At 46.1% G+C, this 15,434-nt stretch overlaps 1 protein-coding gene across 2 annotated transcripts in view; it reads left to right on the top strand.

Annotated features, from left to right (window-relative positions):
- The window catches only part of SPSB1 (splA/ryanodine receptor domain and SOCS box containing 1), a 69,998-nt gene that overhangs the window by 20,814 nt on the left and 33,750 nt on the right, over positions 1-15,434 (top strand). The window contains exon 2 of one of the 2 annotated variants that reach the window (XM_038377017.2): positions 440-635. The exons of the other annotated variant lie outside the window; for it this stretch is intronic. The gene's annotated coding sequence lies outside the window, so the exon portion shown is untranslated. The remainder of the gene's footprint in view (positions 1-439; positions 636-15,434) is intronic. 2 annotated transcript variants of the gene reach the window in all.

The raw sequence follows: 15,434 nt of genomic DNA, 5'->3' as shown, positions 1-15,434 counted from the left end.
TTTAAACTGCTGCAAACCCCTGTGTGGACTCATCTCTGGCTTGAGTGGCATTGTTGGGTTAGTTGAAAGAGATTCCTAATAAGCTGAGCCAAGCTAAAATGAGATTTGTTTCAACAGAAATCAGGGTATCTTTTAATTAAAACAATGCAACTTTATGTTGACTTGCCCCAACTTTCTAACTCGTGTATTCCAGAGCCTACCAGGACCTCATGGTAGTGAGGCTTCAGCTCAGGTTGTACAACTTGTGCACAATTCAGTTGGTTAAATCTGCAGGGGCACAGAGCAGTCGGGCCCCAGGACTGTATATTTGCAGTCCCTACCAAAAGAGGGATGAATTGGTAAATTGGGCCAGGCAGAATTTAAATTTTCTTTCCAAGCTGCTGATTAAACTCCCAGACCAAGGATGCTGGAACGATGATTTTTTTTTTTTTTTTTTTAGCAGGGGTGTTGAAAGCCATTGAGCAACACTGCAAACCCTGAATATTATGGAAGTCACACTATTACTACTTTAAGCTGCTACACCATTAGTTCCACTGCCCCTGCCTTTGTCCAATCCCAGTGGAGCACGTGCCTTCAGAATGTCGAGCCGGTGATGGGAGCAGCCCGGGGTAGTTGAACAGCATCTCATTAAGGAGGTACGGTTCTAGTTTTAGTGGGGGGTGGGCTCAATAATGTGATCATCCCAAGTGTGACCTGGTTTAACTTCTGTAGCATTTTCATAAGTGCCCAGGCACCTAAAGCCAGTGACTCAGCCTCATTTGACCAGCAATAAAAATGAATGTTGGTAAAAGTAATTGCAGAGACTGACACTTGGGGCTTGTCTATGCTTGCAATCCTGCTGCTGACACGAGAGCTTCTCCTGTTGGTGTAGGTACTCCACTTCCCCAAGAGGCGGTAGCTATGTGGACGGCAGAAGCCCTCTCATTGACATAGTGCTGTCTAGGCCAGGGGTTAGATCAGTACAACTCTGTCGCTCAGGGGAAAATCCAGATCCTGGAGCAACGTAGTTCTACCAACAGAAGAAGTGAAGACCAAGCCTCAAACTGGCACCCTTCTTTCTCCTGATAGAGCTGCCCCTGTATGCTCTGTGTCTACGTAGCTCTCTGAATGTGCTAGGGCAGGGGTGGCCAACCTGAGCCTGAGAAGGAGTCAGAATTTACCAATGTACATTGCCAAAGAACCACAGTAATGTCAGCAGCTCCCCACCAGCTCCTGCCTGCTCCCAGTGCCTCCTGCCCACCGGCAGCCCTGCCAATCAGTGCCTCCCTATCCCTCCCCACACCTCCTGATCAGCTGTTTCGTGGCATGCAGGAGGCTGGGGTGGGGGGGGAAGAGTAAGGGCATGGTAGGCTCAGGGAAAGGAGTGGAGTGGGGGCAGAGCCAGAGGTTGAGCAGTGAGCACCTCCCTGGCACATTGGAAAGTTGGAGCCAGTACAAGGAGCCGCATGTGGCTCCGGAGCCACAGCTTGCCTGCCCCAGTGCTAGGGACTTGGATACAGAGTAAGGCAGGCCCCTGGTCAGAAGAACTTGGTTTAAATGGACTACGTTCAAAGGAAGCTAATGCATAAAATGGGGGCACAAAGGAGTACATGGGATATGCTAAGGGTAAAATTTGATTGGGGGAGAGGGTGTGTATGCATGCATGCACACGTGCCTGCATTCCAGCCGCTCCTTGGTGAAAGATAGTAAATTGCCACTTGTTGGAAGAAGAGATTTCTACATGCCTGTAATTCAAAAGGCAAATCTTAAATGTGACCAACTTTAAGTCCCTGTAATCTGCTCCAACTGTGAATACTATACTTAGGGACAGCTGTGAAACTTTTTTTGGTTTTGTTTGGTTTTAGCAAATTTACTGAAACCATGTCCCGGAAGAGTAACCAATCAGAATAGCCTTTCACTGATGTGCATAGGCTGCTGTCAGCCACTTTGTGAGCTGCCTGACTATGACTGTCTCAGTATACAGAAATTGTGATTTCTGAAGTTTCAGAGTAGCAGCCATGTTAGTCTGTATTCACAAAAAGAAAAGGAGGACTTGTGGCACCTTAGAGACTAACAAATTTATTTGAGCATAAGCTTTCGTGAGCTACAGCTCACTTCATCAGATGCATTCAATGAAGTGAGCTGTAGCTCACGAAAGCTTATGCTCAAATAAATTTTAGTCTCTAAAGTGCCACAAGTACTTCTTTTCAATTTCTGAAGTGCTTCAGAGTGAGGCAGTTGTAAACATCAGTCTATTTTGCCTCTGCAGGGGTGTGGGTGGGTGGGTGGGGGAATGGTTCTGTATGCCAGTGGTTCAAAACAAAGCTGCTAGATTAATCTCCTCTAGCCTTCTTGTAAGAGGACTCATTAGAAAGCATTTTTCCCTAGGTAGTCGGGATCAAACCACTCACAACCCGAGCTGATTAGGGAAGGACTGTTCTGGTGTTTTGGACTAGCCTAATCCCCAAATAAAAGTACACCCAAAGTAGATTTGTGAGATTCCAGGCCGCACCCAGGCCAAGAAATAAAAAACTTGGCCAAGCAGCCAAGGGATAAGCTGAATTGGGAGACCAGACAAGGACTGTCTCATTTCTAGGAACCTCTGAGCAGCTGCAGGACAAGCCTACTCACGTTACTGTGGGCAAAAGCATTAGTGGTACAAGGGATGTGTAAGTCAGGCTAGTCAGAGCAGGGCTGATGACCACAGACTAAGTGAGCTGTAATGTTCCATTAGCAGCAAGGTAACTCCAGGAGCAATTCTTCAGCTCACTGCTTATCGTGCTGGGGAACATGGTCAAATGATTGCTTGCCCTTGCTGGAGGGTAAGGGGGAATTTCTAGTTACTGAAGCTCCCTTAAAGAGGGGGATCCACCAGCTCCCAAAATGTGGGCCTGCCCCCCTGTACTATCTCTTACCCTGGGCTGCTGCCTGTCCTGCCTCTTCCCACCCATTGCTTGTCCTTATGGCTGGTAAAAAGTGGTGGGGCCATGGCCCACTGGTCCCCATGTTCTGCCACCCCTGGATAGGGTAGGGAATGGACTGGCACTAGATAGTTACTAAGGGTGAGGGCAAGCTTGGGATCCCTTTAGAGGACTGGCTGAGATAATTCTTGCCATCAAGAAAGGACTCCTTTGTCGGATGCTAGGGTGAGAGAGTGGCAAGCCATAGTGAGAGCCCCTGCTGAAGCTCAAGTCCCGTGGGTCCCCTGGAAGGGGGGGAGTGAAGGTGAGCTTGATGGGATATCGAAGTATAGACGTGTTCCAGGGACATGGTGATGTAGACTCCATGTCATGTTGGGCATTCTAAACACCAAGTGTCTGGTGTAGACACTTCTTCCTTGGCAATAAACAACATCCTTCTGATTTCTTTAATGTCCTTGATCAGGAAACACAGAAGAGCCAAACACAACTCAAGATTCCATCCTGCTCTCAAACAGCTTCAAGCAGAAGTGGTTTTCCCGGCAGACCACTCAAAAGGGCCATGATTGTTAAGGGAATGTCCTGTTCCAGATGACAGGAAAGAGCACTATATTCCAGATTAGCCCTATCAATATTCATTGGGGGAGGGAGGGGGAAGACAAATGTAACTAAGCTGTAGCAGATGCAGTTGAAGACTTGCCTAGACTAGGATTCGTGGTGAGACATTGGCCAATGTGTTTCAGGAACCTAGGATAGGTAGAACAAGGCAACATAAGCTTGTGAAGCTGGTCACATTGGCTCGTAAGCTCCCCGATAGGCTTTACTTGACCAGTTTAGCGTGTGTAAAAGTAGTGTCCCATTTCTACACTGACTTCTCAAACATGTTGGTGCACACTGGCTAACATGCTAATATCGTGCCTTGAATCCTAGTCTTGACAAGACCTTGGTCACCTGATTGGTTGGCTCCCTGGGGTCCTCCCAAGCATCTAGAATCAAACAGCAGAAGGCCCCTGCAGTAGCATTTGTTTCAATGTCCTATTGTGTGTGTCGTGCAATCTTTTTCTCTTGGCACGGTTGGGCCACCCATGAAAGAATCAGGTGAAATCTTGTATGTGCCAATATTGTGCTGTTGAACCACTTGCTAACACAGGTTTTCCCATGAGCCCTTAGCAGACAAGGCAAATGGCCCAGCAGGTGGCAGGCCGTCAGCAGTGAAAGAGGGGGCTTTGAGACCACTGAAATTAACCATTTTGGCTGTAAGGCGAATATAAAAGTTGGCCAATCCACCACATTTGCATATACACAGAATCATCTGGGGTGAAGATCTCCTTAGAATGATCAAGAAATGATCAAAGCTATGAGGGGATGGGGTTCAGGGCATTTTGTGTGAGAGCCATATTCCCGTGGTGGAGGGTTTGATGCTGGGATGAACTGACAGCAGCTCATCTTTGCAGACTGAGAGCAGTTTGGCAGTCTCCTGGAAAGCCACTATGTAATAGGCCTATTCGTGTAGCACTTAAAAGTGGCTGCCCAAATTAGACCGGTGTCCCAGCTGGAGCACAGAAAAGACATTGCAAAGGTTACTACTCTGTTAGTAGCAAACTTCCTGAATGATGCTGCCACTGACCTTCTAAAGCTGTCAGCCAGAAGTTCGTCATGCTCTGCTTTGGCACAGATGCTCCGTGCTTGGGCGGCAGATGCTACGGTGTGTCTGGTTTGCACCTGTTACCCTGCCTTTCATAATGGGTCACCCCCTTTTTTTGCCAATCTCTAAATACTTGCATTAGCAGAGAGCTCTTCGCTTGGCTTGGAGCAGGGTATTTTAATTCTGACTTGGGGTCAGGCGATTGGGAAAGATTCTATGAGGAAGTTTCAGAGTAGCAGCCGTGTTAGTCTGTATTTGCAAAAGGAAAAGGAGTACTTGTGGCACCTTAGAAGCTAACACATTTATTTGAGCATAAGCTTTCGTGAGCTACAGCTCACTTCATCGGATGCATCCTTTTCTTCTTTGAGGAGGAGGCTGGGATGTGAGTACTCTACTGCCCCCAAGCTTCAGTTCTTCTAGCCCAGCTCCCCTCTTGCAAATAGATCTGTGCCAAGTTCTGGCTTCCCTTGAAGCCAAACATCTAAACAAGGGGGTGTTCATCTAAAAAGGCCCCAAGTCACAATGTTGAGACTTATTAGACAACTATCAATTTGCTAGTCTCCAGAAATCGTTTAGTGAATCCACTCCTGAACTAAAAGCTTCTGTTCAAGATCCACTTGCTATAGATTATTGTGCTGCTGGCACACAATCAGTCTCAGGTGATTAAAAAGGCCTTTGTAGTTTTTCAGGCTACCACTTTATATGAACTTTTTTCATACAGCCCCTTCTTGGAAGCACCTTTCAAGCTGGTACAGTGTTGCTTTGGAGGCATAGTTCCTGGAGTAGTAATGACAGCGAGTCTTAAAGTGCTTTTCATCAGTTGATTTCAAAGCAGCTTAGGTGTTCAGGAGCGTTATTTTTTATCTTACAGATGGGGAAACTGAGGCACGGTGCAAAGTGACTTGCCCAAGGTCACCCAGCAGGCCAGTGACAAAACTGGGAATAGAATCCAGGTCTACTGAGTCCCAGTCCTGTGCTTCTATCTACTAGGCCACACTGCCACCCCTTCCTTTCATGTTAAATTCTAATGAGTGGAGCCAAACTTTATTCCAAGTCCCAAGGATCTAGCCACTATTTCCCTGCCTGTTAAAATATGTGTTCTCTACTACAATATCAGGGCAATAAGGCTAATTCAGGACTCCTCCTGCACTGGAGGACTGAGGTCTAATATTTTAGTACACTTCAGTACATGAAGCCATGCTTTTCTTAAGGGCGCCCTAAATCTGCATGTGACAGTGCAGTGACTGGATTGCCAAAAATGACCATGACTCCAAGCTTGTCTGCTGTGAATTCCCTTAAGGGCAAGAATTGCCATACTGTGTCAGGCCAATGGTCCAGCTAGCCCAGTGTCCTGTTCTGACAGTGTCCAATGCCAGATGCCTTAACAGGAGAGAGCGCACCTGTCGGATGTAATGATCATTAAAGACTTGTCCTAGGCGATAACCCCTTGGTCACATTCCAAAAGCAAAGGTGATCATTCTGCACTTAAAAAACCCCCAACTATTCCTTGTCTGTAATGATGACAGCTGGGAATCGGGATGTGGGGGAGGTGTCCCATTCTGTGCGTGGTGTTAATAGCAAAAAAAAGTTTTAGCACTGTAAGTGTGGCTGTTGTAAGTGCCTACGAGAGTCCCTCTGACAAAGGGTGTGCTGCACTGACAGGGCTCCAGACCAGCACTGTGCTTGCTTGGGCAGCTGTCTGTGTGGAGGCTGGCCGGGATGTCCCCTTTCCTCTCTGCCAGCTGTTGAGTAGGCTTACTGAGGCTGTCTCCCCCCACTCCAGTAGCATTTCTCACTCTGCAACTGTGGTGGTGAGTCTGGCTCTTAACACATGGGTGTCTTAAAGAACCAGTCCTGCGGCATCTCTTACTAGCAACTACCTCTGGGCTCTTCACTGTGAGAGATACAACTAGAAATGAAGAGCTGGCAGACAATAACCTCAGCCCAGTGAGACAACCTCTGAATAACAATAAAATTGATATTGTCAATGTCTTGAAAGTGCGCTAGTTCATTGTAGGAATCTGGCTGGAAAGAGGTATGTTAACTTGATAGGCTTCCATCATGTCCAAAGAAGTTTGAGAGCAAATGCGGAAGTCTGCCCTAACCTCAAACACCAGACTGTCACACTTAGCTTGGGGTAAGTTCAGTTTTTAGAAAGGCTATAAATACTGATGTTTTTAATTTTTTTTTTCCACTTAAGAGGTAAGAGTGCCCCTTCTCTGTCCAGTAGTCCCTATTGTGGCTTCTTGAGGATTGCTGAACTCTACTGCAAACTTGTCTAAGTTGCTTTGGCAAGTGTTAATTCCTTTGAGGGTGGAGGGGAACCACATCCCTTTACTCAAGCCTGTGATCTGGCTGTGACCAGGTAGCAGACTTGTAAAACTGGGGAAAATCATCTGTGCCAACTATTGTACTGCAGAGCTGATGTAGCCTAGTAAGAAGTCCTGATGGAGAACGCTCCTGAAATGTGTGTGTGATTGGCAAGAGACTTTAAGCTTTTGATCTAGAGTGGATGCTTCTCAACCAGTGGCAACTTGAAAATGGATAAACTTTCAGTGTGCTCTGGGTGGATGAAACCTCTTGGCTTGTTGAGCCCCTCAACTGGTCTTAATAAAGACAGAAACCTGAACCTAATGACCTAGCATATCCATCAGGTCGTGCTGTTTACTCATCTTGCAGAAGTACGGACTAAGAACACAAGACCTGGTCTAAATTCCTCACTTGGTCCTAGGAATCAGTTTTAAAAATGACTCTTTGCTTAACAGCAGGTCTCTTTTTGGCTGTTTCCATGTCCACCGCTTTCTTTAAAGAGCCCAAAATGCCCTTAATATGTTTTAAACTTGGTCTCCTAATTGGAAGCTTTCCACTGATGTCATGAACTTTCCATGGCCCACTTCAAATGATTTGGTTCACCAGGAAGTAAGTGACTATATAAACATTTGTATTAAATGTTTACTTAGCGGGTATGTTGATTTATGAGGACTTAAGATGAATATGAGAAGACAGGTTGACTATGGATATTTTTTGCCTTGCCTTTGAACTGTGTGTGTTTTTAAAAACAAAAAAAGAGAATTTGGGGTTGGTTCTTGTCTAACATACTTGCCTTCTTTGACACTCTTGTTTTTCTCGCTTTGGCTAGCTTTTTTTTGAATTGGTAATGATGGAAAGGTTTCAGACAGCCATGTTGGAACAGTTGTGGCATAAAGCAGCTAGCTTAATACAGGTACTGGAATTCTGTCCTTTCTAAGAGGAGACCCACAGTTTAGTCTGCACTGGAATCCCAGGGAGGGCATGGTGTGTGTGCTCATTTCAGAGGCTTCATCTAAACACCACTTAACACAGCACCCTGAGGTATTGTTGGTGCACTTGGAATGTGAAAATGCAAGTGGCAGGCTAGTTCTTAAAGTTCCACAATGCAGCATGAAAAAGATCTGACCATGTGTTTTGGGGAAACTGTTCTCTTATTTTTATTTTGGAGGGTTGAAGTAAAATTCCCTGCCCACAAAGGAGGGGAGGTCTGTGTGAAGTTATGTAGGCAAAGGTTTGTTTGCTAATTACCCTATGGACAATGTGCACTAGCAGCCTGTCTTCACTGGAGACTGTCTTGGCAGGTAGCTAAACAAAATCTATACCATCAGTCTATGTATTACAAGGCTAATTAAACTCTGGTCTTAATTTCCCTATCAAGCATGCATACGTTTCAGTACAGGAAATCCACAAGTAAGCCTCATCTGCACTTAAAATTTACAGGGGAAAAACAAGCTCAAACATCCAGTGTGAGCTAACTCTAGTTCCTACAATCTTTTGCTCTTCCTGACCACTTCACTAGCCCTCACTTCTGACTACTTCTAGGTTGGCTGGAACAACTTTCCTTTAACCCTAGGCAAGTGTCTAAAATATGGCCATTTTTTAGGTCTTCAATCTTACTGCCAGGCATTCTTCCCACTGTAACCCCCCAAAAAGCCTGTAAGGAAAAGAAGGCTATAAGAATTTGCTTATGTGCTTAGCATGCAATGTCTTCTAACCAGCTGATATAAGACTGCATGAGGTTATGCAAAGGAGTGTGTACAGTAAGTTGTCTGCTGTGATGGTATCATCGTGTAAGTGCCAGGAAGTTAGAGACGCAAGGTGGGTGAGGTAATATTGTTTATTGGTCCACATTCTGTTCATGAAAGACAAGCTTACACAGAGCTCTTCCTCAGCTCTTCAGGCTTGTCTCTCTCACTAGCAGAAGTTGGTGGGTGAGGTGGTCTTTTATTGGACCATATTGTCACTCTATTATTCTGGCACTGACATGGCTACAAGTAATGCAGTCAAGTTACACAGTTCACGTTTGCTGCCCTAGGGTGGTGCTCCTGTTACCTAAACTGGTATAGGGAATGCACCATGTGGGGAAGCCTAAGTTAGAACTCCCTTAAATAATTTAACAAGCTGGGCACAGCTTAATGCTGACTTGAAGGGGTTTGGAGAGGCAAGTACTTGTTATGTCTTGCAATCTAGATCTAGAGCTTGTGCCGTTCAATTCGGTGGGAGCTGCATCAGGCCCATGGTCTTTCTCCTCTTTAGATATCTCCTATGCTACAAGTACGGTGCTGCTGTAGCATAGACTCGACAGCAGCAGGAGAGGGTAGTAAATCCACCCCCTTGAGAGCCAGTAGGTGGATCAATAGAAGAATTCTTCCATTGAGCTAGCAGAGTCTGAACAGCTGGGCTGAGGTTGGCTTAGGCCTTGTCTACCCTACAGGGGAAATTCAACCTAAGTTACGCAATTTGAATTATGTGAATAGTGTAACTCAGATAGACGTAGCTTAGACCCACTTCCCGTGGGGTCCACGCTACGAGATGTTGACAGGAGAAGCTCAGCGGTCGATTTAGCGGGTATTGATCCCCCGATAAATGTAGACAAGCCTGAGTGACATCTATCCACAGGGAGGGGGGGAATAAACTTTTTCATGCCACTGAGTGACATAGCTTAGTGATCTAAGTTTTATGTGTAGTCCAGGCCTCAGTCTTAATGGGAAGAAAAGGAGTACTTGTGGCACCTTCTCTAAGGTGTCAAAGTTCTCCTTTTTCTTTTTGTGAATAAAGACTAACATGGCTGCTACTCTGAAACTAGTCTTAATAGGCTCTCTGTGGATGAGGGAGGGCTGTCAGACAAGCAGATCCCTCTGGACTATGTTGGAGTGAAGACTTAGGGCTGCTGTACACTAGAAAATTACATGGACGCAGCTATATCACTCAGGTGAGTAAAAAATCCACACCTCTGCACGGTGTAGTTAAGCTGACTTAAGTCCCCATGTTGACTGCTAAGTTGACACAGAATTCTTCCGTCAACCTAGCTACCGCCTCTCAGGGGAACAGGATTTACCACAGAGACAGAAAACCCCCTCCCGTCGTTGCAGTGATGGTCTATGTTGAAGCGCTACAGCAGTGCAATTGCAGCACTGTAGCTGTGCGGCTGTAGTGTTTCCAATGTAGACTTACCCACTAAGGGAAGCACAGTTGAATCGGTACTTTCAGTTTTTTTGTACATGCAAATTTGAGCTCTGCTTGTGTCCTGTGATGCAAGCTGCTTTGCATAAAACTACTTAAATTGGCAAAGCTAAAAAAACCACCTAGACAAATGGACAAATCTAGCTGTCTTGTCACTGACCATGTGGTAGCTTAATCCTTTTGCAATGCTAGGTGATGTAAGAATCCAAATTAATCACTCTTGTAGCCCCACCCTACTAAAAGCACTTGACAAACATGATTACATTCTCATAAGCCTCTCAGGGTAGGGTGAAAGGAGTCCTGTATTTATCTAATGAGTCCGGATGGCCATGCAGAGCTGTGATCTTCACTGAGGTGTGTGTACTGCCTGCCATATTCCCATGTAAAAATAATTGGATTGGAGCATTCTGGTAAACACAGGGTTCAACCACCTCTTTGATTAATGAAGGACCAATGAGCTCTAGTGAGGTATCAGCCCAGCATGCTTGGCAAGGGAGTTTCTGTGTATGTTCCAGTACGCTGGTAATCTAAGCTGCCTTTTAAATAGTCTTGAGTTCTCTCAGGAATGTCCTCTTACTCAATAGGGCAGCCCATGAGATGCTGTGGAGTAACTTGTCACTTCTGTGTATTCTGGCAGTGGTATTTGCGCCAGTGTGCTATGAGATGACAGTCATCTCAACGTTGACAGAACTGCTCAGCACTTGTCTATGCTACATCTGGATGAATCCTGTTTGGTTCCCACATATGTAATTTTCAAATGCTTTGTAGACTTTGACTGCTACTCTGGTAATGGGAGGGGCACGTGTACCTTTTCAATAGATGCTGCAGATGGACTGAGAGTAGGCTGGCCACGTAGTGTTGAACATAAGAACGGTCAAGCTGGGTCAGACCAAGCGTCCAGCTAGCCCAGTATCCTGTTTTCTGACAATGACCAGTGCTGGATGCTTCAGAGGGAATGAACAGAATAGGGTGACTAAGTGATCCATCGCCTGTTTATCCAGTCCTAGCTTCTGACAGTCAGAGGCTTAGGGACACCCAGAGCATGCAGTTGCATCCCTAATCATCTGGGCTAACAGCTGTCCTTGGCTATCCTCTATGAATTTTTACTTTTAAAAAAAAAAAATCCTGTTATGCTTTTGGCCTTCAACATCCCCTGGCAATGAGTTCCACGGGTGGTTGATGTTTGTTTTAAACCTGCTGCCTATTAGCTTCATTGAGTGACCCCCTGGTTCTTGTATTATGTGAAGGATTAAGTAACACTTCCCTTATCAATTTCTCCACACCAGTCATGATTTTATAGACCTCTATCACATCCCTCCCCCCCTTTAGTAGTCTTTTTTTAACTTCTCCTTGTTTCTGACTGCTGGATACTGTGAAGATGAGAAATGAGTACATTCCAAATGCAACTGCTGGAGCTGCTTCAGGGATAAGAAGCAACAGAAGCTGGAGGGGGAGGTCCATGTGACAATTTCTACTAAAAGGTAGTTCATGCTATGAAAGGTGAGGGAACACCTGTACCAAGTTCTTCAGCCGTGGAAACTTTTGAGGGAAACAGCCTGGCCTGACCTCTCAGGTAGCCAGGATGCCTCATGGACAACAGCCCCATTAAATCTTACAGGAAGGCAGACCTACCTACTTATCCCAGAAGCATTAGAATGGCTTTTGAATCTCCAGGTTCAATTATAATCCCAGCCCATTGCTTTGCAAATTCCATACAAAAATAGTAGTAGTGCAGGCAAAATCAGCAAGCAAGAGTGTTTGAGTGGTGATTGTGCTCGTGGAGAGGAAATGCTGGACTTTGGAGACCAGTAAATCATAGACAGGGTAAGCTTGCCCTGTCCTGCCCTGCCACTTGTTTTAGTTCTGCAGCAACCACCTCTAAGGATGAGCATTGGGTCTCGCTGGCCCATTCAGTCCTGGGAACCTCTGCTGAGACTTGACAACAAGGGTGACCAATGTAGTGGTGGAGGGTTGTCCGTGGGAGGCTGCACCAAGTCCACTAAACGCCCCTCACAAGAGCCTGCCATGTGTAAAATCCTGGGTTCTTAAGGCACCTTGGCTTTCTCAATCAGCCCCTAGTAGCACAAGCACAAGCTCCGTTGTGCTGGATTAACCTGTAACTAGGGGCGCTGTATGTCCAAGGGGGTACTGGCAGCTGGGCTGCGGCAGGGTAAGGGGTGATGGCCCCTCCCTGGAGTGGGTAGCAGCTGCTATGTCACTGTGTATCTGCAGCTGGGCAACTTTTTGTCTATTCATACTGCAGTGTTGGGTTTGACCACAGTGAGACCTCAGCAGTGTCTAAATACTATATTCTGTCATGTCACAGCAAATCCATGATGATCCTAACTTCACTCTCCTCTAAGAACAGGCCGTTCTAGGCTGAGGAAAGATGCCAGTGCTTTCCCTTTCCTTACTGGCAGGGTTGCAAACCTTCCATGCCAAAAAAAAAAAAAAATTCTGGAGCACCCTGCCATCATATGAAACTCGACTTCCTTTTTGCTGAGGGAGATCCCTAGGAAACTGCTCTTATTTTGGGGGCTGGGAAAATCTCTCCAGACCCCAGGAAGCAGAGGAGCTATAGGCACCAGTGGGTACAGCAAGTTTGAATCTGTCTCCACTTCTTACCTTGCCTGGCCATTGATGCTGTTGGAGAAGAATAATTGCCTTTTCCCTTCCGGCTGTGTTGCTGGATTTGGACAGGGTTTTTCCATAGCTCTTGTTACGTTTCTTTCCCAACTCAAACTTGAAAAGAAAACATGAGACTGCAGCCAGCTTTCTGTCATGGACACCTTTTATCTTGTGTTCATCTCTCCCAAGCAGATGCTGCTTTCATTTTGTTTTGGTTGCAAAGCTAAATTTAACAGGATTTTTGTGTGGAGGGAGAAGGGAGTATTTCAAAGCTCCCCATCCAGACAGCTTTGGTAATAAAATGTCCTTTTTGCAGCAAGGTGAGCCTTGTGGTGGTCAGCCCCCGCCCTAAAAACAAACTTGACCCTACAAAGCAACTGGGACCGCACTTAGGCCAAAGTTTCAACTCTCATAGTCTGTTTCGCCTGGCTGTTTCACTGACTGCTCTGCAGAATGCTGCCTCTTTGCTAGGGGCAGGTACAGCTTGAGCCAGAGGCTGGAAAATGAGGGGTTAAAGGGGAAGTGTTGGTGTGAGGAACATCACATGTTGTACTGACTGTTCCTGCAACTTGTTCACCTCCCAGTTGATTCTAGGCGGTAGTGCAAAAATGATGCTACCAGTATGCCATTGGTGTGGTTCAGCCTGGAGTTCTTCCCTAGCACAACTGTGATAGGAAGCCAGACAGATGAACAGCAATCTTGAGAAGACTTCTTAACTGTGGCAGTGAAGTGACCTGTAGCTGCAAGCCTGCTAAGAGTGCATCTTATCTGGTGGACCTGTTTGGTTTCCCTGCATGGGCTGAACATGTGGCTAGGCCTAAGGTAACATCCCGCTTCTAGTCCCGGCTCTGTAGCTTACTCCCTCTGCAGCTGTGGGCAAGTCACTTGTCTAACTTGTCCCTGCTTGTATAATAGGGCTGGCACTGTCCACAGAGGTGGATGTTTTCAGCTTCATGCTTTATAGTGCCATGTGCGTGGGTAGGCTTGTTACCAGGAGGCACTCTAACGCTTGAGCACGTTTTTCCTTTTATTGGTGAGATAACCCTCTGAGTCACAGGACAGAGCTGGGGATGCTGTCCAGCATGCCTACTACTGGGAAACTTTGCTAGGTTCCTTTCTCTGCTTCCCTGACCCTATGCCATGGCTCAAAAGCTAGTGTTTAATGTGCCATTGAGTGGCTCGGCTCTTTTTCCCTCCCGCTCCCCAACCCAGCAGTTCTTTACTTATCACAGAGCCTTACCAATGTACTAGTATTGGTTATGAATTAAGGACACAGACCAGAAGTGAGGACTGTTCTCCTGCAGCTTAGAGTCCTGGCTCATGAACCAAAACCGGTATCCTACTTTTTAAAGGTGACTTGTAAAAGGCTTTTGCTTTTTAAAATGGAGTTTGTACCCTCTTTTTTTCAAAGTGGCCTAAGGGGGGTTGTTCCCCCAGTTCGTATGAGTGGGTCTCTAAATCTCCTAGTTGGTCTAGAAAATGTCACTACGTATTGCATGATGGTCTTAGCGTTCTTTAAAAACAACCTCTTCCCCCCCCCAAGTTTTTGTAAGATTAGTAACATCAGGAATATCAAGTGGTCTCCCCAGGCTTTGAAAGTTCTCCTGGGGGTGGGCGGGTGAGTTCTCGCACTTTAACTGCATGTACAAGTGTGTTGACTCCTTAATAAGCACTTGGCAAAAGGGGGGTTGTGTTAAGTATTGGCGTGAACAGAAGCTGTTTTAAAAATCACTCCCTCGGTTACTCAACTCTGTTGCATCTCATGGGGTTTGTTGAAACTGCACATTCTTCAGTGTCCATAGACTTCAGGGCAGGAAGAAGCTGAATGGTTAGTGTAAGCAAACATCTGACATCCTTTTGGGCCTTCGTGAATCAGAGAAGCAAGACACAAGGCTAATCTCTCTCCCCCCCCCCCCCCCGAGACCACTGCCATCACTTTTTGTCAATGACTTCTTAGAGGGATAAGTGGTCCTGACAAACACCCTGGAGGGGATCCTTAAAAGCTTGGTGTATCTGACCTTGGCATATGGTGAAACTCCACTCAGGAATACCCATATACATACCCTTCTCCTTACACCTTTGCTCTCGGCTATTTGCACCTGGCCTATTAGTGCAATTTTGCCCAAGCAAGTAGCTCATGTATCGGGTGCAAGTGAAATTCACTGGTTTGTTGTGATTCAGTGGGCTGTAAGAGTTTGTCTACATTGCTTTTACCTCTTGGCTGCCCCGTGCCAGCTGGCTTGGGCTTGGGCTGTTTAATTGCAGTGTAGCTGTTTGGGCTCAGGGATTCTGTGAAGTGGGAGGGTCCCAGGGCTCAGGCTGCAGCCTGACCCCAAACATGTACACTACAGTTAAACAGCCCCTTAGCCCAAGCTCATGTCAGCTGGCACAGGTTAGCTGGGGCTTTTAATTGAAGCATAGACATGCCCTAACTGGACTAGCTCAAAACGAAATCATACACACACGGGAAGGTGGCTTTGCGCTGTCATGCATTCAAATACATCTATGGACTATGGCAACATATATTTTTAAGGGGAAGCTGCTATGTTGAGCTTACGGAGCAGTTGATAGTTGTCCTGTGACTTTATTTGTAGGTGGCTTGCTTTGACCACGCTAGGGGTATGTCTTCATTGTTGTCCCCTTCCTCCTCCCCCACAAAAAACCCAAGTAAAGAACATTCAGGTTAAAATAGCACCAAAGATGAGGCTGCTTGTGTTCAACACCAGACTCCCTATAGACTTTTGAACTCTAGCTGCTAACAAGTAAAAAGC

The sequence above is a fragment of the Dermochelys coriacea genome, chromosome 18 (assembly GCF_009764565.3).
Source record: "Dermochelys coriacea isolate rDerCor1 chromosome 18, rDerCor1.pri.v4, whole genome shotgun sequence".
Classification (NCBI taxonomy): Eukaryota; Metazoa; Chordata; order Testudines; family Dermochelyidae; genus Dermochelys; species Dermochelys coriacea.
The sequence above is the reverse complement of the archived record's forward strand: the minus strand, read 5'-3'. Positions and strand labels throughout refer to the sequence as shown.